General features: G+C 36.4%; 35 non-coding genes across 35 annotated transcripts; all 35 read right to left on the bottom strand.

The window, feature by feature from the left end:
• Positions 1-141: 141 nt before the first annotated feature.
• LOC144385441 (U4 spliceosomal RNA) lies at positions 142-282 on the bottom strand. Its single transcript, XR_013451701.1, has one exon. It is a non-coding gene; the product is annotated as a U4 spliceosomal RNA (small nuclear RNA).
• Positions 283-767: 485 nt separating this feature from the next.
• On the bottom strand, positions 768-908 carry LOC144385440 (U4 spliceosomal RNA). Its single transcript, XR_013451700.1, has one exon. It is a non-coding gene; the product is annotated as a U4 spliceosomal RNA (small nuclear RNA).
• Positions 909-1,211: 303 nt separating this feature from the next.
• On the bottom strand, positions 1,212-1,352 carry LOC144385439 (U4 spliceosomal RNA). The gene has a single exon (XR_013451699.1). It is a non-coding gene; the product is annotated as a U4 spliceosomal RNA (small nuclear RNA).
• A 304-nt stretch (positions 1,353-1,656) lies between these two features.
• LOC144385438 (U4 spliceosomal RNA) lies at positions 1,657-1,797 on the bottom strand. The gene has a single exon (XR_013451698.1). It is a non-coding gene; the product is annotated as a U4 spliceosomal RNA (small nuclear RNA).
• Positions 1,798-2,282: 485 nt separating this feature from the next.
• LOC144385612 (U4 spliceosomal RNA) lies at positions 2,283-2,423 on the bottom strand. The gene has a single exon (XR_013451872.1). It is a non-coding gene; the product is annotated as a U4 spliceosomal RNA (small nuclear RNA).
• A 303-nt stretch (positions 2,424-2,726) lies between these two features.
• Positions 2,727-2,867, bottom strand: LOC144385437 (U4 spliceosomal RNA). The gene has a single exon (XR_013451697.1). It is a non-coding gene; the product is annotated as a U4 spliceosomal RNA (small nuclear RNA).
• A 485-nt stretch (positions 2,868-3,352) lies between these two features.
• On the bottom strand, positions 3,353-3,493 carry LOC144385436 (U4 spliceosomal RNA). The gene has a single exon (XR_013451696.1). It is a non-coding gene; the product is annotated as a U4 spliceosomal RNA (small nuclear RNA).
• Positions 3,494-3,797: 304 nt separating this feature from the next.
• Positions 3,798-3,938, bottom strand: LOC144385435 (U4 spliceosomal RNA). Its single transcript, XR_013451695.1, has one exon. It is a non-coding gene; the product is annotated as a U4 spliceosomal RNA (small nuclear RNA).
• A 485-nt stretch (positions 3,939-4,423) lies between these two features.
• LOC144385611 (U4 spliceosomal RNA) lies at positions 4,424-4,564 on the bottom strand. The gene has a single exon (XR_013451871.1). It is a non-coding gene; the product is annotated as a U4 spliceosomal RNA (small nuclear RNA).
• Positions 4,565-4,867: 303 nt separating this feature from the next.
• LOC144385434 (U4 spliceosomal RNA) lies at positions 4,868-5,008 on the bottom strand. Its single transcript, XR_013451694.1, has one exon. It is a non-coding gene; the product is annotated as a U4 spliceosomal RNA (small nuclear RNA).
• A 485-nt stretch (positions 5,009-5,493) lies between these two features.
• On the bottom strand, positions 5,494-5,634 carry LOC144385433 (U4 spliceosomal RNA). Its single transcript, XR_013451692.1, has one exon. It is a non-coding gene; the product is annotated as a U4 spliceosomal RNA (small nuclear RNA).
• A 485-nt stretch (positions 5,635-6,119) lies between these two features.
• LOC144385432 (U4 spliceosomal RNA) lies at positions 6,120-6,260 on the bottom strand. The gene has a single exon (XR_013451691.1). It is a non-coding gene; the product is annotated as a U4 spliceosomal RNA (small nuclear RNA).
• Positions 6,261-6,745: 485 nt separating this feature from the next.
• LOC144385431 (U4 spliceosomal RNA) lies at positions 6,746-6,886 on the bottom strand. Its single transcript, XR_013451690.1, has one exon. It is a non-coding gene; the product is annotated as a U4 spliceosomal RNA (small nuclear RNA).
• Positions 6,887-7,361: 475 nt separating this feature from the next.
• On the bottom strand, positions 7,362-7,502 carry LOC144385430 (U4 spliceosomal RNA). Its single transcript, XR_013451689.1, has one exon. It is a non-coding gene; the product is annotated as a U4 spliceosomal RNA (small nuclear RNA).
• Positions 7,503-7,987: 485 nt separating this feature from the next.
• On the bottom strand, positions 7,988-8,128 carry LOC144385428 (U4 spliceosomal RNA). The gene has a single exon (XR_013451688.1). It is a non-coding gene; the product is annotated as a U4 spliceosomal RNA (small nuclear RNA).
• Positions 8,129-8,603: 475 nt separating this feature from the next.
• Positions 8,604-8,744, bottom strand: LOC144385427 (U4 spliceosomal RNA). The gene has a single exon (XR_013451687.1). It is a non-coding gene; the product is annotated as a U4 spliceosomal RNA (small nuclear RNA).
• A 485-nt stretch (positions 8,745-9,229) lies between these two features.
• Positions 9,230-9,370, bottom strand: LOC144385426 (U4 spliceosomal RNA). Its single transcript, XR_013451686.1, has one exon. It is a non-coding gene; the product is annotated as a U4 spliceosomal RNA (small nuclear RNA).
• A 484-nt stretch (positions 9,371-9,854) lies between these two features.
• On the bottom strand, positions 9,855-9,995 carry LOC144385425 (U4 spliceosomal RNA). Its single transcript, XR_013451685.1, has one exon. It is a non-coding gene; the product is annotated as a U4 spliceosomal RNA (small nuclear RNA).
• A 485-nt stretch (positions 9,996-10,480) lies between these two features.
• On the bottom strand, positions 10,481-10,621 carry LOC144385424 (U4 spliceosomal RNA). The gene has a single exon (XR_013451684.1). It is a non-coding gene; the product is annotated as a U4 spliceosomal RNA (small nuclear RNA).
• Positions 10,622-11,097: 476 nt separating this feature from the next.
• On the bottom strand, positions 11,098-11,238 carry LOC144385583 (U4 spliceosomal RNA). The gene has a single exon (XR_013451844.1). It is a non-coding gene; the product is annotated as a U4 spliceosomal RNA (small nuclear RNA).
• Positions 11,239-11,542: 304 nt separating this feature from the next.
• On the bottom strand, positions 11,543-11,683 carry LOC144385423 (U4 spliceosomal RNA). The gene has a single exon (XR_013451683.1). It is a non-coding gene; the product is annotated as a U4 spliceosomal RNA (small nuclear RNA).
• Positions 11,684-12,168: 485 nt separating this feature from the next.
• On the bottom strand, positions 12,169-12,309 carry LOC144385422 (U4 spliceosomal RNA). The gene has a single exon (XR_013451682.1). It is a non-coding gene; the product is annotated as a U4 spliceosomal RNA (small nuclear RNA).
• A 484-nt stretch (positions 12,310-12,793) lies between these two features.
• Positions 12,794-12,934, bottom strand: LOC144385421 (U4 spliceosomal RNA). Its single transcript, XR_013451681.1, has one exon. It is a non-coding gene; the product is annotated as a U4 spliceosomal RNA (small nuclear RNA).
• Positions 12,935-13,418: 484 nt separating this feature from the next.
• On the bottom strand, positions 13,419-13,559 carry LOC144385420 (U4 spliceosomal RNA). The gene has a single exon (XR_013451680.1). It is a non-coding gene; the product is annotated as a U4 spliceosomal RNA (small nuclear RNA).
• Positions 13,560-14,044: 485 nt separating this feature from the next.
• Positions 14,045-14,185, bottom strand: LOC144385419 (U4 spliceosomal RNA). Its single transcript, XR_013451679.1, has one exon. It is a non-coding gene; the product is annotated as a U4 spliceosomal RNA (small nuclear RNA).
• A 476-nt stretch (positions 14,186-14,661) lies between these two features.
• On the bottom strand, positions 14,662-14,802 carry LOC144385582 (U4 spliceosomal RNA). The gene has a single exon (XR_013451843.1). It is a non-coding gene; the product is annotated as a U4 spliceosomal RNA (small nuclear RNA).
• A 304-nt stretch (positions 14,803-15,106) lies between these two features.
• On the bottom strand, positions 15,107-15,247 carry LOC144385418 (U4 spliceosomal RNA). Its single transcript, XR_013451678.1, has one exon. It is a non-coding gene; the product is annotated as a U4 spliceosomal RNA (small nuclear RNA).
• Positions 15,248-15,731: 484 nt separating this feature from the next.
• On the bottom strand, positions 15,732-15,872 carry LOC144385417 (U4 spliceosomal RNA). Its single transcript, XR_013451677.1, has one exon. It is a non-coding gene; the product is annotated as a U4 spliceosomal RNA (small nuclear RNA).
• Positions 15,873-16,357: 485 nt separating this feature from the next.
• Positions 16,358-16,498, bottom strand: LOC144385416 (U4 spliceosomal RNA). Its single transcript, XR_013451676.1, has one exon. It is a non-coding gene; the product is annotated as a U4 spliceosomal RNA (small nuclear RNA).
• Positions 16,499-16,982: 484 nt separating this feature from the next.
• LOC144385414 (U4 spliceosomal RNA) lies at positions 16,983-17,123 on the bottom strand. The gene has a single exon (XR_013451675.1). It is a non-coding gene; the product is annotated as a U4 spliceosomal RNA (small nuclear RNA).
• A 485-nt stretch (positions 17,124-17,608) lies between these two features.
• Positions 17,609-17,749, bottom strand: LOC144385413 (U4 spliceosomal RNA). Its single transcript, XR_013451674.1, has one exon. It is a non-coding gene; the product is annotated as a U4 spliceosomal RNA (small nuclear RNA).
• Positions 17,750-18,225: 476 nt separating this feature from the next.
• Positions 18,226-18,366, bottom strand: LOC144385581 (U4 spliceosomal RNA). Its single transcript, XR_013451842.1, has one exon. It is a non-coding gene; the product is annotated as a U4 spliceosomal RNA (small nuclear RNA).
• A 304-nt stretch (positions 18,367-18,670) lies between these two features.
• On the bottom strand, positions 18,671-18,811 carry LOC144385412 (U4 spliceosomal RNA). Its single transcript, XR_013451673.1, has one exon. It is a non-coding gene; the product is annotated as a U4 spliceosomal RNA (small nuclear RNA).
• A 485-nt stretch (positions 18,812-19,296) lies between these two features.
• Positions 19,297-19,437, bottom strand: LOC144385411 (U4 spliceosomal RNA). The gene has a single exon (XR_013451672.1). It is a non-coding gene; the product is annotated as a U4 spliceosomal RNA (small nuclear RNA).
• Positions 19,438-19,921: 484 nt separating this feature from the next.
• Positions 19,922-20,062, bottom strand: LOC144385410 (U4 spliceosomal RNA). Its single transcript, XR_013451671.1, has one exon. It is a non-coding gene; the product is annotated as a U4 spliceosomal RNA (small nuclear RNA).
• Between the last annotated feature and the right edge of the window lie 233 nt (positions 20,063-20,295).

Below are 20,295 nucleotides of genomic sequence, written 5' to 3'. Positions count from 1 at the left end.
CAAACAATCAATTTGGAATTTGACAAGATTTCTAAAGATGTTAAAACAAATCTAAAATTGTAGAGAGAACACTAGACAACAACTTAAGATCTCATTTTTCGCGATGTCAAATTCAGCTTACTATTGACATATCATCTGAAGTCTCCTTAGAGACTAACAAAAATTGCCTCAGCTGACTATATTTCAAGTCATCTTTGGCGGGTATTGGGTTAAAGTTTTCAACCAGCAATAATCACGTCTCAGTAAACTTCATAGACTATGAAATTGCCTCTGCAAAAGGATGCCTATGGCTACAAAAGTATCAACCAGTACCTGGTGTAACACTCCTGAAACAAATGGTGCATTTCTCTAACCTTACAGCATGGAACCACGCCCAGTCCATGTTATGAGAGTTATTGCTGGATATGGCAACAAAGTATCCTTAGTACTATCAACGTTAAGAGCCTACCGTGACAAACAATCAATTTGGAATTTGAGGAGTTTTATAAAGATGTTAGAAGAAATCTAAAATTGTTGACAGAACACTACAGCACAATTTTGGAAACTCATTTTCTGTTTATTTGAGAGCGATAAACCTCATGTCGATTAAAGTTTACCATTGACATAAAATGCGACGTCTCCGTGACAACCAATGAATAAGGAATTTGACAAGATTTCTAAAGATGTTAAAACAAATCTAAAATTGTAGAGAGAACACTAGACAACAACTTAAGAAGCTCATTTTTCGCGATGTCGAATTCAGCTTACTATTGACATATCATCTGAAGTCTCCTTAGAGACTAACAAAAATTGCCTCAGCTGACTATATTTCAAGTCATCTTTGGCGGGTATTGGGTTAAAGTTTTCAACCAGCAATAATCACGTCTCAGTAAACTTCATAGACTATGAAATTGCCTCTGCAAAAGGATGCCTATGGCTACAAAAGTATCAACCAGTACCTGGTGTAACACTCCTGAAACAAATGGTGCATTTTTCTAACCTTACAGCATGGAACCACGCCCAGTCCATATTATTGCTGGATATGGCAACAAAGTATCCTTAGTACTATCAACGTTAAGAGCCTACCGTGACAAACAATCAATTTGGAATTTGACAAGATTTCTAAAGATGTTAAAAAAAATCTAAAATTGTAGAGAGAACACTAGACAACAACTTAAGATCTCATTTTTCGCGATGTCGAATTCAGCTTACTATTGACATATCATCTGAAGTCTCCTTAGAGACTAACAAAAATTGCCTCAGCTGACTATATTTCAAGTCATCTTTGGCGGGTATTGGGTTAAAGTTTTCAACCAGCAATAATCACGTCTCAGTAAACTTCATAGACTATGAAATTGCCTCTGCAAAAGGATGCCTATGGCTACAAAAGTATCAACCAGTACCTGGTGTAACACTCCTGAAACAAATGGTGCATTTTTCTAACCTTACAGCATGGAACCACGCCCAGTCCATATTATTGCTGGATATGGCAACAAAGTATCCTTAGTACTATCAACGTTAAGAGCCTACCGTGACAAACAATCAATTTGGAATTTGACAAGATTTCTAAAGATGTTAAAAAAAATCTAAAATTGTAGAGAGAACACTAGACAACAACTTAAGAAGCTCATTTTCCGCGATGTCGAATTCAGCTTACTATTGACATATCATCTGAAGTCTCCTTAGAGACTAACAAAAATTGCCTCAGCTGACTATATTTCAAGTCATCTTTGGCGGGTATTGGGTTAAAGTTTTCAACCAGCAATAATCACGTCTCAGTAAACTTCATAGACTATGAAATTGCCTCTGCAAAAGGATGCCTATGGCTACAAAAGTATCAACCAGTACCTGGTGTAACACTCCTGAAACAAATGGTGCATTTCTCTAACCTTACAGCATGGAACCACGCCCAGTCCATGTTATGAGAGTTATTGCTGGATATGGCAACAAAGTATCCTTAGTACTATCAACGTTAAGAGCCTACCGTGACAAACAATCAATTTGGAATTTGAGGAGTTTTATAAAGATGTTAGAAGAAATCTAAAATTGTTGACAGAACACTACAGCACAATTTTGGAAACTCATTTTCTGTTTATTTGAGAGCGATAAACCTCATGTCGATTAAAGTTTACCATTGACATAAAATGCGACGTCTCCGTGACAACCAATGAATAAGGAATTTGACAAGATTTCTAAAGATGTTAAAAAAAATCTAAAATTGTAGAGAGAACACTAGACAACAACTTAAGAAGCTCATTTTTCGCGATGTCGAATTCAGCTTACTATTGACATATCATCTGAAGTCTCCTTAGAGACTAAGAAAAATTGCCTCAGCTGACTATATTTCAAGTCATCTTTGGCGGGTATTGGGTTAAAGTTTTCAACCAGCAATAATCACGTCTCAGTAAACTTCATAGACTATGAAATTGCCTCTGCAAAAGGATGCCTATGGCTACAAAAGTATCAACCAGTACCTGGTGTAACACTCCTGAAACAAATGGTGCATTTTTCTAACCTTACAGCATGGAACCACGCCCAGTCCATATTATTGCTGGATATGGCAACAAAGTATCCTTAGTACTATCAACGTTAAGAGCCTACCGTGACAAACAATCAATTTGGAATTTGACAAGATTTCTAAAGATGTTAAAACAAATCTAAAATTGTAGAGAGAACACTAGACAACAACTTAAGATCTCATTTTTCGCGATGTCGAATTCAGCTTACTATTGACATATCATCTGAAGTCTCCTTAGAGACTAACAAAAATTGCCTCAGCTGACTATATTTCAAGTCATCTTTGGCGGGTATTGGGTTAAAGTTTTCAACCAGCAATAATCACGTCTCAGTAAACTTCATAGACTATGAAATTGCCTCTGCAAAAGGATGCCTATGGCTACAAAAGTATCAACCAGTACCTGGTGTAACACTCCTGAAACAAATGGTGCATTTCTCTAACCTTACAGCATGGAACCACGCCCAGTCCATGTTATGAGAGTTATTGCTGGATATGGCAACAAAGTATCCTTAGTACTATCAACGTTAAGAGCCTACCGTGACAAACAATCAATTTGGAATTTGAGGAGTTTTATAAAGATGTTAGAAGAAATCTAAAATTGTTGACAGAACACTACAGCACAATTTTGGAAACTCATTTTCTGTTTATTTGAGAGCGATAAACCTCATGTCGATTAAAGTTTACCATTGACATAAAATGCGACGTCTCCGTGACAACCAATGAATAAGGAATTTGACAAGATTTCTAAAGATGTTTAAAAAAATCTAAAATTGTAGAGAGAACACTAGACAACAACTTAAGAAGCTCATTTTTCGCGATGTCGAATTCAGCTTACTATTGACATATCATCTGAAGTCTCCTTAGAGACTAACAAAAATTGCCTCAGCTGACTATATTTCAAGTCATCTTTGGCGGGTATTGGGTTAAAGTTTTCAACCAGCAATAATCACGTCTCAGTAAACTTCATAGACTATGAAATTGCCTCTGCAAAAGGATGCCTATGGCTACAAAAGTATCAACCAGTACCTGGTGTAACACTCCTGAAACAAATGGTGCATTTTTCTAACCTTACAGCATGGAACCACGCCCAGTCCATATTATTGCTGGATATGGCAACAAAGTATCCTTAGTACTATCAACGTTAAGAGCCTACCGTGACAAACAATCAATTTGGAATTTGACAAGATTTCTAAAGATGTTAAAAAAAATCTAAAATTGTAGAGAGAACACTAGACAACAACTTAAGAAGCTCATTTTCCGCGATGTCGAATTCAGCTTACTATTGACATATCATCTGAAGTCTCCTTAGAGACTAACAAAAATTGCCTCAGCTGACTATATTTCAAGTCATCTTTGGCGGGTATTGGGTTAAAGTTTTCAACCAGCAATAATCACGTCTCAGTAAACTTCATAGACTATGAAATTGCCTCTGCAAAAGGATGCCTATGGCTACAAAAGTATCAACCAGTACCTGGTGTAACACTCCTGAAACAAATGGTGCATTTCTCTAACATTACAGCATGGAACCACGCCCAGTCCATGTTATGAGAGTTATTGCTGGATATGGCAACAAAGTATCCTTAGTACTATCAACGTTAAGAGCCTACCGTGACAAACAATCAATTTGGAATTTGAGGAGTTTTATAAAGATGTTAGAAGAAATCTAAAATTGTTGACAGAACACTACAGCACAATTTTGGAAACTCATTTTCTGTTTATTTGAGAGCGATAAACCTCATGTCGATTAAAGTTTACCATTGACATAAAATGCGACGTCTCCGTGACAACCAATGAATAAGGAATTTGACAAGATTTCTAAAGATGTTTAAAAAAATCTAAAATTGTAGAGAGAACACTAGACAACAACTTAAGAAGCTCATTTTTCGCGATGTCGAATTCAGCTTACTATTGACATATCATCTGAAGTCTCCTTAGAGACTAAGAAAAATTGCCTCAGCTGACTATATTTCAAGTCATCTTTGGCGGGTATTGGGTTAAAGTTTTCAACCAGCAATAATCACGTCTCAGTAAACTTCATAGACTATGAAATTGCCTCTGCAAAAGGATGCCTATGGCTACAAAAGTATCAACCAGTACCTGGTGTAACACTCCTGAAACAAATGGTGCATTTTTCTAACCTTACAGCATGGAACCACGCCCAGTCCATATTATTGCTGGATATGGCAACAAAGTATCCTTAGTACTATCAACGTTAAGAGCCTACCGTGACAAACAATCAATTTGGAATTTGACAAGATTTCTAAAGATGTTAAAACAAATCTAAAATTGTAGAGAGAACACTAGACAACAACTTAAGATCTCATTTTTCGCGATGTCGAATTCAGCTTACTATTGACATATCATCTGAAGTCTCCTTAGAGACTAACAAAAATTGCCTCAGCTGACTATATTTCAAGTCATCTTTGGCGGGTATTGGGTTAAAGTTTTCAACCAGCAATAATCACGTCTCAGTAAACTTCATAGACTATGAAATTGCCTCTGCAAAAGGATGCCTATGGCTACAAAAGTATCAACCAGTACCTGGTGTAACACTCCTGAAACAAATGGTGCATTTCTCTAACCTTACAGCATGGAACCACGCCCAGTCCATGTTATGAGAGTTATTGCTGGATATGGCAACAAAGTATCCTTAGTACTATCAACGTTAAGAGCCTACCGTGACAAACAATCAATTTGGAATTTGAGGAGTTTTATAAAGATGTTAGAAGAAATCTAAAATTGTTGACAGAACACTACAGCACAATTTTGGAAACTCATTTTCTGTTTATTTGAGAGCGATAAACCTCATGTCGATTAAAGTTTACCATTGACATAAAATGTGACGTCTCTGTGACAACCAATGAATAAGGAATTTGACAAGATTTCTAAAGATGTTAAAACAAATCTAAAATTGTAGAGAGAACACTAGACAACAACTTAAGAAGCTCATTTTTCACGATGTCGAATTCAGCTTACTATTGACATATCATCTGAAGTCTCCTTAGAGACTAACAAAAATTGCCTCAGCTGACTATATTTCAAGTCATCTTTGGCGGGTATTGGGTTAAAGTTTTCAACCAGCAATAATCACGTCTCAGTAAACTTCATAGACTATGAAATTGCCTCTGCAAAAGGATGCCTATGGCTACAAAAGCATCAACCAGTACCTGGTGTAACACTCCTGAAACAAATGGTGCATTTTTCTAACCTTACAGCATGGAACCACGCCCAGTCCATGTTATGAGAGTTGTTGCTGGATATGGCAACAAAGTATCCTTAGTACTATCAACGTTAAGAGCCTACCGTGACAAACAATCAATTTGGAATTTAAGGAGTTTTATAAAGATGTTAGAAGAAATCTAAAATTGTTGACAGAACAATACAGCACAATTTTGGAAACTCATTTTCTGTTTATTTGAGAGCGATAAACCTCATGTCGATTACAGTTTACCATTGACATAAAATGTGACGTCTCCGTGACAACCAATGAATAAGGAATTTGACAAGATTTCTAAAGATGTTAAAACAAATCTAAAATTGTAGAGAGAACACTAGACAACAACTTAAGAAGCTCATTTTCCGCGATGTCGAATTCAGCTTACTATTGACATATCATCTGAAGTCTCCTTAGAGACTAACAAAAATTGCCTCAGCTGACTATATTTCAAGTCATCTTTGGCGGGTATTGGGTTAAAGTTTTCAACCAGCAATAATCACGTCTCAGTAAACTTCATAGACTATGAAATTGCCTCTGCAAAAGGATGCCTATGGCTACAAAAGTATCAACCAGTACCTGGTGTAACACTCCTGAAACAAATGGTGCATTTCTCTAACCTTACAGCATGGAACCACGCCCAGTCCATGTTATGAGAGTTATTGCTGGATATGGCAACAAAGTATCCTTAGTACTATCAACGTTAAGAGCCTACCGTGACAAACAATCAATTTGGAATTTGAGGAGTTTTATAAAGATGTTAGAAGAAATCTAAAATTGTTGACAGAACACTACAGCACAATTTTGGAAACTAATTTTCTGTTTATTTGAGAGCGATAAACCTCATGTCGATTAAAGTTTACCATTGACATAAAATGCGACGTCTCCGTGACAACCAATGAATAAGGAATTTGACAAGATTTCTAAAGATGTTAAAAAAAATCTAAAATTGTAGAGAGAACACTAGACAACAACTTAAGAAGCTCATTTTTCACGATGTCGAATTCAGCTTACTATTGACATATCATCTGAAGTCTCCTTAGAGACTAACAAAAATTGCCTCAGCTGACTATATTTCAAGTCATCTTTGGCGGGTATTGGGTTAAAGTTTTCAACCAGCAATAATCACGTCTCAGTAAACTTCATAGACTATGAAATTGCCTCTGCAAAAGGATGCCTATGGCTACAAAAGTATCAACCAGTACCTGGTGTAACACTCCTGAAACAAATGGTGCATTTTTCTAACCTTACAGCATGGAACCACGCCCAGTCCATATTATTGCTGGATATGGCAACAAAGTATCCTTAGTACTATCAACGTTAAGAGCCTACCGTGACAAACAATCAATTTGGAATTTGAAGAGTTTTCTAAAGATGTTAGAAGAAATCTAAAATTGTTGACAGAACACTACAGCACAATTTTGGAAACTCATTTTCTGTTTATTTGAGAGCGATAAACCTCATGTCGATTAAAGTTTACCATTGACATAAAATGTGACGTCTCCGTGACAACCAATGAATAAGGAATTTGACAAGATTTCTAAAGATGTTAAAACAAATCTAAAATTGTAGAGAGAACACTAGACAACAACTTAAGATCTCATTTTTCGCGATGTCGAATTCAGCTTACTATTGACATATCATCTGAAGTCTCCTTAGAGACTAACAAAAATTGCCTCAGCTGACTATATTTCAAGTCATCTTTGGCGGGTATTGGGTTAAAGTTTTCAACCAGCAATAATCACGTCTCAGTAAACTTCATAGACTATGAAATTGCCTCTGCAAAAGGATGCCTATGGCTACAAAAGTATCAACCAGTACCTGGTGTAACACTCCTGAAACAAATGGTGCATTTCTCTAACCTTACAGCATGGAACCACGCCCAGTCCATGTTATGAGAGTTATTGCTGGATATGGCAACAAAGTATCCTTAGTACTATCAACGTTAAGAGCCTACCGTGACAAACAATCAATTTGGAATTTGAGGAGTTTTATAAAGATGTTAGAAGAAATCTAAAATTGTTGACAGAACACTACAGCACAATTTTGGAAACTCATTTTCTGTTTATTTGAGAGCGATAAACCTCATGTCGATTAAAGTTTACCATTGACATAAAATGCGACGTCTCCGTGACAACCAATGAATAAGGAATTTGACAAGATTTCTAAAGATGTTAAAAAAAATCTAAAATTGTAGAGAGAACACTAGACAACAACTTAAGAAGCTCATTTTTCACGATGTCGAATTCAGCTTACTATTGACATATCATCTGAAGTCTCCTTAGAGACTAACAAAAATTGCCTCAGCTGACTATATTTCAAGTCATCTTTGGCGGGTATTGGGTTAAAGTTTTCAACCAGCAATAATCACGTCTCAGTAAACTTCATAGACTATGAAATTGCCTCTGCAAAAGGATGCCTATGGCTACAAAAGTATCAACCAGTACCTGGTGTAACACTCCTGAAACAAATGGTGCATTTTTCTAACCTTACAGCATGGAACCACGCCCAGTCCATATTATTGCTGGATATGGCAACAAAGTATCCTTAGTACTATCAACGTTAAGAGCCTACCGTGACAAACAATCAATTTGGAATTTGAAGAGTTTTCTAAAGATGTTAGAAGAAATCTAAAATTGTTGACAGAACACTACAGCACAATTTTGGAAACTCATTTTCTGTTTATTTGAGAGCGATAAACCTCATGTCGATTAAAGTTTACCATTGACATAAAATGTGACGTCTCCGTGACAACCAATGAATAAGGAATTTGACAAGATTTCTAAAGATGTTAAAACAAATCTAAAATTGTAGAGAGAACACTAGACAACAACTTAAGATCTCATTTTTCGCGATGTCGAATTCAGCTTACTATTGACATATCATCTGAAGTCTCCTTAGAGACTAACAAAAATTGCCTCAGCTGACTATATTTCAAGTCATCTTTGGCGGGTATTGGGTTAAAGTTTTCAACCAGCAATAATCACGTCTCAGTAAACTTCATAGACTATGAAATTGCCTCTGCAAAAGGATGCCTATGGCTACAAAAGTATCAACCAGTACCTGGTGTAACACTCCTGAAACAAATGGTGCATTTCTCTAACCTTACAGCATGGAACCACGCCCAGTCCATGTTATGAGAGTTATTGCTGGATGTGGCAACAAAGTATCCTTAGTACTATCAACGTTAAGAGCCTACCGTGACAAACAATCAATTTGGAATTTGAGGAGTTTTATAAAGATGTTAGAAGAAATCTAAAATTGTTGACAGAACACTACAGCACAATTTTGGAAACTCATTTTCTGTTTATTTGAGAGCGATAAACCTCATGTCGATTAAAGTTTACCATTGACATAAAATGTGACGTCTCCGTGACAACCAATGAATAAGGAATTTGACAAGATTTCTAAAGATGTTAAAACAAATCTAAAATTGTAGAGAGAACACTAGACAACAACTTAAGAAGCTCATTTTCCGCGATGTCGAATTCAGCTTACTATTGACATATCATCTGAAGTCTCCTTAGAGACTAACAAAAATTGCCTCAGCTGACTATATTTCAAGTCATCTTTGGCGGGTATTGGGTTAAAGTTTTCAACCAGCAATAATCACGTCTCAGTAAACTTCATAGACTATGAAATTGCCTCTGCAAAAGGATGCCTATGGCTACAAAAGTATCAACCAGTACCTGGTGTAACACTCCTGAAACAAATGGTGCATTTCTCTAACCTTACAGCATGGAACCACGCCCAGTCCATGTTATGAGAGTTATTGCTGGATATGGCAACAAAGTATCCTTAGTATTATCAACGTTAAGAGCCTACCGTGACAAACAATCAATTTGGAATTTGAGGAGTTTTATAAAGATGTTAGAAGAAATCTAAAATTGTTGACAGAACACTACAGCACAATTTTGGAAACTCATTTTCTGTTTATTTGAGAGCGATAAACCTCATGTCGATTAAAGTTTACCATTGACATAAAATGCGACGTCTCCGTGACAACCAATGAATAAGGAATTTGACAAGATTTCTAAAGATGTTAAAACAAATCTAAAATTGTAGAGAGAACACTAGACAACAACTTAAGATCTCATTTTTCGCGATGTCGAATTCAGCTTACTATTGACATATCATCTGAAGTCTCCTTAGAGACTAACAAAAATTGCCTCAGCTGACTATATTTCAAGTCATCTTTGGCGGGTATTGGGTTAAAGTTTTCAACCAGCAATAATCACGTCTCAGTAAACTTCATAGACTATGAAATTGCCTCTGCAAAAGGATGCCTATGGCTACAAAAGTATCAACCAGTACCTGGTGTAACACTCCTGAAACAAATGGTGCATTTCTCTAACCTTACAGCATGGAACCACGCCCAGTCCATGTTATGAGAGTTATTGCTGGATATGGCAACAAAGTATCCTTAGTACTATCAACGTTAAGAGCCTACCGTGACAAACAATCAATTTGGAATTTGAGGAGTTTTATAAAGATGTTAGAAGAAATCTAAAATTGTTGACAGAACACTACAGCACAATTTTGGAAACTCATTTTCTGTTTATTTGAGAGCGATAAACCTCATGTCGATTAAAGTTTACCATTGACATAAAATGCGACGTCTCCGTGACAACCAATGAATAAGGAATTTGACAAGATTTCTAAAGATGTTTAAAAAAATCTAAAATTGTAGAGAGAACACTAGACAACAACTTAAGAAGCTCATTTTCCGCGATGTCGAATTCAGCTTACTATTGACATATCATCTGAAGTCTCCTTAGAGACTAACAAAAATTGCCTCAGCTGACTATATTTCAAGTCATCTTTGGCGGGTATTGGGTTAAAGTTTTCAACCAGCAATAATCACGTCTCAGTAAACTTCATAGACTATGAAATTGCCTCTGCAAAAGGATGCCTATGGCTACAAAAGTATCAACCAGTACCTGGTGTAACACTCCTGAAACAAATGGTGCATTTTTCTAACCTTACAGCATGGAACCACGCCCAGTCCATATTATTGCTGGATATGGCAACAAAGTATCCTTAGTACTATCAACGTTAAGAGCCTACCGTGACAAACAATCAATTTGGAATTTGAGGAGTTTTATAAAGATGTTAGAAGAAATCTAAAATTGTTGACAGAACACTACAGCACAATTTTGGAAACTCATTTTCTGTTTATTTGAGAGCGATAAACCTCATGTCGATTAAAGTTTACCATTGACATAAAATGCGACGTCTCCGTGACAACCAATGAATAAGGAATTTGACAAGATTTCTAAAGATGTTTAAAAAAATCTAAAATTGTAGAGAGAACACTAGACAACAACTTAAGAAGCTCATTTTTCGCGATGTCGAATTCAGCTTACTATTGACATATCATCTGAAGTCTTCTTATAGACTAACAAAAATTGCCTCAGCTGACTATATTTCAAGTCATCTTTGGCGGGTATTGGGTTAAAGTTTTCAACCAGCAATAATCACGTCTCAGTAAACTTCATAGACTATGAAATTGCCTCTGCAAAAGGATGCCTATGGCTACAAAAGTATCAACCAGTACCTGGTGTAACACTCCTGAAACAAATGGTGCATTTTTCTAACCTTACAGCATGGAACCACGCCCAGTCCATATTATTGCTGGATATGGCAACAAAGTATCCTTAGTACTATCAACGTTAAGAGCCTACCGTGACAAACAATCAATTTGGAATTTGACAAGATTTCTAAAGATGTTAAAACAAATCTAAAATTGTAGAGAGAACACTAGACAACAACTTAAGAAGCTCATTTTTCGCGATGTCGAATTCAGCTTACTATTGACATATCATCTGAAGTCTCCTTAGAGACTAACAAAAATTGCCTCAGCTGACTATATTTCAAGTCATCTTTGGCGGGTATTGGGTTAAAGTTTTCAACCAGCAATAATCACGTCTCAGTAAACTTCATAGACTATGAAATTGCCTCTGCAAAAGGATGCCTATGGCTACAAAAGTATCAACCAGTACCTGGTGTAACACTCCTGAAACAAATGGTGCATTTCTCTAACCTTACAGCATGGAACCACGCCCAGTCCATGTTATGAGAGTTATTGCTGGATATGGCAACAAAGTATCCTTAGTACTATCAACGTTAAGAGCCTACCGTGACAAACAATCAATTTGGAATTTGAAGAGTTTTCTAAAGATGTTAGAAGAAATCTAAAATTGTTGACAGAACACTACAGCACAATTTTGGAAACTCATTTTCTGTTTATTTGAGAGCGATAAACCTCATGTCGATTAAAGTTTACCATTGACATAAAATGCGACGTCTCCGTGACAACCAATGAATAAGGAATTTGACAAGATTTCTAAAGATGTTAAAAAAAATCTAAAATTGTAGAGAGAACACTAGACAACAACTTAAGAAGCTCATTTTCCGCGATGTCGAATTCAGCTTACTATTGACATATCATCTGAAGTCTCCTTAGAGACTAACAAAAATTGCCTCAGCTGACTATATTTCAAGTCATCTTTGGCGGGTATTGGGTTAAAGTTTTCAACCAGCAATAATCACGTCTCAGTAAACTTCATAGACTATGAAATTGCCTCTGCAAAAGGATGCCTATGGCTACAAAAGTATCAACCAGTACCTGGTGTAACACTCCTGAAACAAATGGTGCATTTCTCTAACCTTACAGCATGGAACCACGCCCAGTCCATGTTATGAGAGTTATTGCTGGATATGGCAACAAAGTATCCTTAGTACTATCAACGTTAAGAGCCTACCGTGACAAACAATCAATTTGGAATTTGAGGAGTTTTATAAAGATGTTAGAAGAAATCTAAAATTGTTGACAGAACACTACAGCACAATTTTGGAAACTCATTTTCTGTTTATTTGAGAGCGATAAACCTCATGTCGATTAAAGTTTACCATTGACATAAAATGCGACGTCTCCGTGACAACCAATGAATAAGGAATTTGACAAGATTTCTAAAGATGTTAAAAAAATCTAAAATTGTAGAGAGAACACTAGACAACAACTTAAGAAGCTCATTTTCCGCGATGTCGAATTCAGCTTACTATTGACATATCATCTGAAGTCTCCTTAGAGACTAACAAAAATTGCCTCAGCTGACTATATTTCAAGTCATCTTTGGCGGGTATTGGGTTAAAGTTTTCAACCAGCAATAATCACGTCTCAGTAAACTTCATAGACTATGAAATTGCCTCTGCAAAAGGATGCCTATGGCTACAAAAGTATCAACCAGTACCTGGTGTAACACTCCTGAAACAAATGGTGCATTTTTCTAACCTTACAGCATGGAACCACGCCCAGTCCATGTTATGAGAGTTATTGCTGGATATGGCAACAAAGTATCCTTAGTACTATCAACGTTAAGAGCCTACCGTGACAAACAATCAATTTGGAATTTGAGGAGTTTTATAAAGATGTTAGAAGAAATCTAAAATTGTTGACAGAACACTACAGCACAATTTTGGAAACTCATTTTCTGTTTATTTGAGAGCGATAAACCTCATGTCGATTAAAGTTTACCATTGACATAAAATGCGACGTCTCCGTGACAACCAATGAATAAGGAATTTGACAAGATTTCTAAAGATGTTAAAACAAATCTAAAATTGTAGAGAGAACACTAGACAACAACTTAAGATCTCATTTTTCGCGATGTCGAATTCAGCTTACTATTGACATATCATCTGAAGTCTCCTTAGAGACTAACAAAAATTGCCTCAGCTGACTATATTTCAAGTCATCTTTGGCGGGTATTGGGTTAAAGTTTTCAACCAGCAATAATCACGTCTCAGTAAACTTCATAGACTATGAAATTGCCTCTGCAAAAGGATGCCTATGGCTACAAAAGTATCAACCAGTACCTGGTGTAACACTCCTGAAACAAATGGTGCATTTCTCTAACCTTACAGCATGGAACCACGCCCAGTCCATGTTATGAGAGTTATTGCTGGATATGGCAACAAAGTATCCTTAGTACTATCAACGTTAAGAGCCTACCGTGACAAACAATCAATTTGGAATTTGAGGAGTTTTATAAAGATGTTAGAAGAAATCTAAAATTGTTGACAGAACACTACAGCACAATTTTGGAAACTCATTTTCTGTTTATTTGAGAGCGATAAACCTCATGTCGATTAAAGTTTACCATTGACATAAAATGCGACGTCTCCGTGACAACCAATGAATAAGGAATTTGACAAGATTTCTAAAGATGTTTAAAAAAATCTAAAATTGTAGAGAGAACACTAGACAACAACTTAAGAAGCTCATTTTTCGCGATGTCGAATTCAGCTTACTATTGACATATCATCTGAAGTCTCCTTAGAGACTAACAAAAATTGCCTCAGCTGACTATATTTCAAGTCATCTTTGGCGGGTATTGGGTTAAAGTTTTCAACCAGCAATAATCACGTCTCAGTAAACTTCATAGACTATGAAATTGCCTCTGCAAAAGGATGCCTATGGCTACAAAAGTATCAACCAGTACCTGGTGTAACACTCCTGAAACAAATGGTGCATTTTTCTAACCTTACAGCATGGAACCACGCCCAGTCCATATTATTGCTGGATATGGCAACAAAGTATCCTTAGTACTATCAACGTTAAGAGCCTACCGTGACAAACAATCAATTTGGAATTTGAGGAGTTTTATAAAGATGTTAGAAGAAATCTAAAATTGTTGACAGAACACTACAGCACAATTTTGGAAACTCATTTTCTGTTTATTTGAGAGCGATAAACCTCATGTCGATTAAAGTTTACCATTGACATAAAATGCGACGTCTCCGTGACAACCAATGAATAAGGAATTTGACAAGATTTCTAAAGATGTTTAAAAAAATCTAAAATTGTAGAGAGAACACTAGACAACAACTTAAGAAGCTCATTTTTCGCGATGTCGAATTCAGCTTACTATTGACATATCATCTGAAGTCTTCTTATAGACTAACAAAAATTGCCTCAGCTGACTATATTTCAAGTCATCTTTGGCGGGTATTGGGTTAAAGTTTTCAACCAGCAATAATCACGTCTCAGTAAACTTCATAGACTATGAAATTGCCTCTGCAAAAGGATGCCTATGGCTACAAAAGTATCAACCAGTACCTGGTGTAACACTCCTGAAACAAATGGTGCATTTTTCTAACCTTACAGCATGGAACCACGCCCAGTCCATATTATTGCTGGATATGGCAACAAAGTATCCTTAGTACTATCAACGTTAAGAGCCTACCGTGACAAACAATCAATTTGGAATTTGACAAGATTTCTAAAGATGTTAAAACAAATCTAAAATTGTAGAGAGAACACTAGACAACAACTTAAGAAGCTCATTTTTCGCGATGTCGAATTCAGCTTACTATTGACATATCATCTGAAGTCTCCTTAGAGACTAACAAAAATTGCCTCAGCTGACTATATTTCAAGTCATCTTTGGCGGGTATTGGGTTAAAGTTTTCAACCAGCAATAATCACGTCTCAGTAAACTTCATAGACTATGAAATTGCCTCTGCAAAAGGATGCCTATGGCTACAAAAGTATCAACCAGTACCTGGTGTAACACTCCTGAAACAAATGGTGCATTTCTCTAACCTTACAGCATGGAACCACGCCCAGTCCATGTTATGAGAGTTATTGCTGGATATGGCAACAAAGTATCCTTAGTACTATCAACGTTAAGAGCCTACCGTGACAAACAATCAATTTGGAATTTGAGGAGTTTTATAAAGATGTTAGAAGAAATCTAAAATTGTTGACAGAACACTACAGCACAATTTTGGAAACTCATTTTCTGTTTATTTGAGAGCGATAAACCTCATGTCGATTAAAGTTTACCATTGACATAAAATGCGACGTCTCCGTGACAACCAATGAATAAGGAATTTGACAAGATTTCTAAAGATGTTAAAAAAATCTAAAATTGTAGAGAGAACACTAGACAACAACTTAAGAAGCTCATTTTCCGCGATGTCGAATTCAGCTTACTATTGACATATCATCTGAAGTCTCCTTAGAGACTAACAAAAATTGCCTCAGCTGACTATATTTCAAGTCATCTTTGGCGGGTATTGGGTTAAAGTTTTCAACCAGCAATAATCACGTCTCAGTAAACTTCATAGACTATGAAATTGCCTCTGCAAAAGGATGCCTATGGCTACAAAAGTATCAACCAGTACCTGGTGTAACACTCCTGAAACAAATGGTGCATTTTTCTAACCTTACAGCATGGAACCACGCCCAGTCCATGTTATGAGAGTTATTGCTGGATATGGCAACAAAGTATCCTTAGTACTATCAACGTTAAGAGCCTACCGTGACAAACAATCAATTTGGAATTTGAGGAGTTTTATAAAGATGTTAGAAGAAATCTAAAATTGTTGACAGAACACTACAGCACAATTTTGGAAACTCATTTTCTGTTTATTTGAGAGCGATAAACCTCATGTCGATTAAAGTTTACCATTGACATAAAATGCGACGTCTCCGTGACAACCAATGAATAAGGAATTTGACAAGATTTCTAAAGATGTTAAAAAAAATCTAAAATTGTAGAGAGAACACTAGACAACAACTTAAGAAGCTCATTTTTCGCGATGTCGAATTCAGCTTACTATTGACATATCATCTGAAGTCTCCTTAGAGACTAACAAAAATTGCCTCAGCTGACTATATTTCAAGTCATCTTTGGCGGGTATTGGGTTAAAGTTTTCAACCAGCAATAATCACGTCTCAGTAAACTTCATAGACTATGAAATTGCCTCTGCAAAAGGATGCCTATGGCTACAAAAGTATCAACCAGTACCTGGTGTAACACTCCTGAAACAAATGGTGCATTTCTCTAACCTTACAGCATGGAACCACGCCCAGTCCATGTTATGAGAGTTATTGCTGGATATGGCAACAAAGTATCCTTAGTACTATCAACGTTAAGAGCCTACCGTGACAAACAATCAATTTGGAATTTGAGGAGTTTTATAAAGATGTTAGAAGAAATCTAAAATTGTTGACAGAACACTACAGCACAATTTTGGAAACTCATTTTCTGTTTATTTGAGAGCGATAAACCTCATGTCGATTAAAGTTTACCATTGACATCAAATGTGACGTCTCCGTGACAACCAATGAATAAGGAATTTGACAAGATTTCTAAAGATGTTAAAACAAATCTAAAATTGTAGAGAGAACACTAGACAACAACTTAAGATCTCATTTTTCGCGATGTCGAATTCAGCTTACTATTGACATATCATCTGAAGTCTCCTTAGAGACTAACAAAAATTGCCTCAGCTGACTATATTTCAAGTCATCTTTGGCGGGTATTGGGTTAAAGTTTTCAACCAGCAATAATCACGTCTCAGTAAACTTCATAGACTATGAAATTGCCTCTGCAAAAGGATGCCTATGGCTACAAAAGTATCAACCAGTACCTGGTGTAACACTCCTGAAACAAATGGTGCATTTCTCTAACCTTACAGCATGGAACCACGCCCAGTCCATGTTATGAGAGTTATTGCTGGATATGGCAACAAAGTATCCTTAGTACTATCAACGTTAAGAGCCTACCGTGACAAACAATCAATTTGGAATTTGAGGAGTTTTATAAAGATGTTAGAAGAAATCTAAAATTGTTGACAGAACACTACAGCACAATTTTGGAAACTCATTTTCTGTTTATTTGAGAGCGATAAACCTCATGTCGATTAAAGTTTACCATTGACATAAAATGCGACGTCTCCGTGACAACCAATGAATAAGGAATTTGACAAGATTTCTAAAGATGTTTAAAAAAATCTAAAATTGTAGAGAGAACACTAGACAACAACTTAAGAAGCTCATTTTTCGCGATGTCGAATTCAGCTTACTATTGACATATCATCTGAAGTCTCCTTAGAGACTAACAAAAATTGCCTCAGCTGACTATATTTCAAGTCATCTTTGGCGGGTATTGGGTTAAAGTTTTCAACCAGCAATAATCACGTCTCAGTAAACTTCATAGACTATGAAATTGCCTCTGCAAAAGGATGCCTATGGCTACAAAAGTATCAACCAGTACCTGGTGTAACACTCCTGAAACAAATGGTGCATTTTTCTAACCTTACAGCATGGAACCACGCCCAGTCCATATTATTGCTGGATATGGCAACAAAGTATCCTTAGTACTATCAACGTTAAGAGCCTACCGTGACAAACAATCAATTTGGAATTTGAGGAGTTTTATAAAGATGTTAGAAGAAATCTAAAATTGTTGACAGAACACTACAGCACAATTTTGGAAACTCATTTTCTGTTTATTTGAGAGCGATAAACCTCATGTCGATTAAAGTTTACCATTGACATAAAATGCGACGTCTCCGTGACAACCAATGAATAAGGAATTTGACAAGATTTCTAAAGATGTTTAAAAAAATCTAAAATTGTAGAGAGAACACTAGACAACAACTTAAGAAGCTCATTTTTCGCGATGTCGAATTCAGCTTACTATTGACATATCATCTGAAGTCTTCTTATAGACTAACAAAAATTGCCTCAGCTGACTATATTTCAAGTCATCTTTGGCGGGTATTGGGTTAAAGTTTTCAACCAGCAATAATCACGTCTCAGTAAACTTCATAGACTATGAAATTGCCTCTGCAAAAGGATGCCTATGGCTACAAAAGTATCAACCAGTACCTGGTGTAACACTCCTGAAACAAATGGTGCATTTTTCTAACCTTACAGCATGGAACCACGCCCAGTCCATATTATTGCTGGATATGGCAACAAAGTATCCTTAGTACTATCAACGTTAAGAGCCTACCGTGACAAACAATCAATTTGGAATTTGACAAGATTTCTAAAGATGTTAAAACAAATCTAAAATTGTAGAGAGAACACTAGACAACAACTTAAGAAGCTCATTTTTCGCGATGTCGAATTCAGCTTACTATTGACATATCATCTGAAGTCTCCTTAGAGACTAACAAAAATTGCCTCAGCTGACTATATTTCAAGTCATCTTTGGCGGGTATTGGGTTAAAGTTTTCAACCAGCAATAATCACGTCTCAGTAAACTTCATAGACTATGAAATTGCCTCTGCAAAAGGATGCCTATGGCTACAAAAGTATCAACCAGTACCTGGTGTAACACTCCTGAAACAAATGGTGCATTTCTCTAACCTTACAGCATGGAACCACGCCCAGTCCATGTTATGAGAGTTATTGCTGGATATGGCAACAAAGTATCCTTAGTACTATCAACGTTAAGAGCCTACCGTGACAAACAATCAATTTGGAATTTGAAGAGTTTTCTAAAGATGTTAGAAGAAATCTAAAATTGTTGACAGAACACTACAGCACAATTTTGGAAACTCATTTTCTGTTTATTTGAGAGCGATAAACCTCATGTCGATTAAAGTTTACCATTGACATAAAATGCGACGTCTCCGTGACAACCAATGAATAAGGAATTTGACAAGATTTCTAAAGATGTTAAAAAAAATCTAAAATTGTAGAGAGAACACTAGACAACAACTTAAGAAGCTCATTTTCCGCGATGTCGAATTCAGCTTACTATTGACATATCATCTGAAGTCTCCTTAGAGACTAACAAAAATTGCCTCAGCTGACTATATTTCAAGTCATCTTTGGCGGGTATTGGGTTAAAGTTTTCAACCAGCAATAATCACGTCTCAGTAAACTTCATAGACTATGAAATTGCCTCTGCAAAAGGATGCCTATGGCTACAAAAGTATCAACCAGTACCTGGTGTAACACTCCTGAAACAAATGGTGCATTTCTCTAACCTTACAGCATGGAACCACGCCCAGTCCATGTTATGAGAGTTATTGCTGGATATGGCAACAAAGTATCCTTAGTACTATCAACGTTAAGAGCCTACCGTGACAAACAATCAATTTGGAATTTGAGGAGTTTTATAAAGATGTTAGAAGAAATCTAAAATTGTTGACAGAACACTACAGCACAATTTTGGAAACTCATTTTCTGTTTATTTGAGAGCGATAAACCTCATGTCGATTAAAGTTTACCATTGACATAAAATGCGACGTCTCCGTGACAACCAATGAATAAGGAATTTGACAAGATTTCTAAAGATGTTAAAAAAATCTAAAATTGTAGAGAGAACACTAGACAACAACTTAAGAAGCTCATTTTCCGCGATGTCGAATTCAGCTTACTATTGACATATCATCTGAAGTCTCCTTAGAGACTAACAAAAATTGCCTCAGCTGACTATATTTCAAGTCATCTTTGGCGGGTATTGGGTTAAAGTTTTCAACCAGCAATAATCACGTCTCAGTAAACTTCATAGACTATGAAATTGCCTCTGCAAAAGGATGCCTATGGCTACAAAAGTATCAACCAGTACCTGGTGTAACACTCCTGAAACAAATGGTGCATTTCTCTAACCTTACAGCATGGAACCACGCCCAGTCCATGTTATGAGAGTTATTGCTGGATATGGCAACAAAGTATCCTTAGTACTATCAACGTTAAGAGCCTACCGTGACAAACAATCAATTTGGAATTTGAGGAGTTTTATAAAGATGTTAGAAGAAATCTAAAATTGTT

This window comes from Gasterosteus aculeatus, chromosome 12 (assembly GCF_964276395.1).
Source record: "Gasterosteus aculeatus chromosome 12, fGasAcu3.hap1.1, whole genome shotgun sequence".
NCBI lineage: Eukaryota > Metazoa > Chordata > Actinopteri > Perciformes > Gasterosteidae > Gasterosteus > Gasterosteus aculeatus.
The sequence above is the reverse complement of the archived record's forward strand: the minus strand, read 5'-3'. Positions and strand labels throughout refer to the sequence as shown.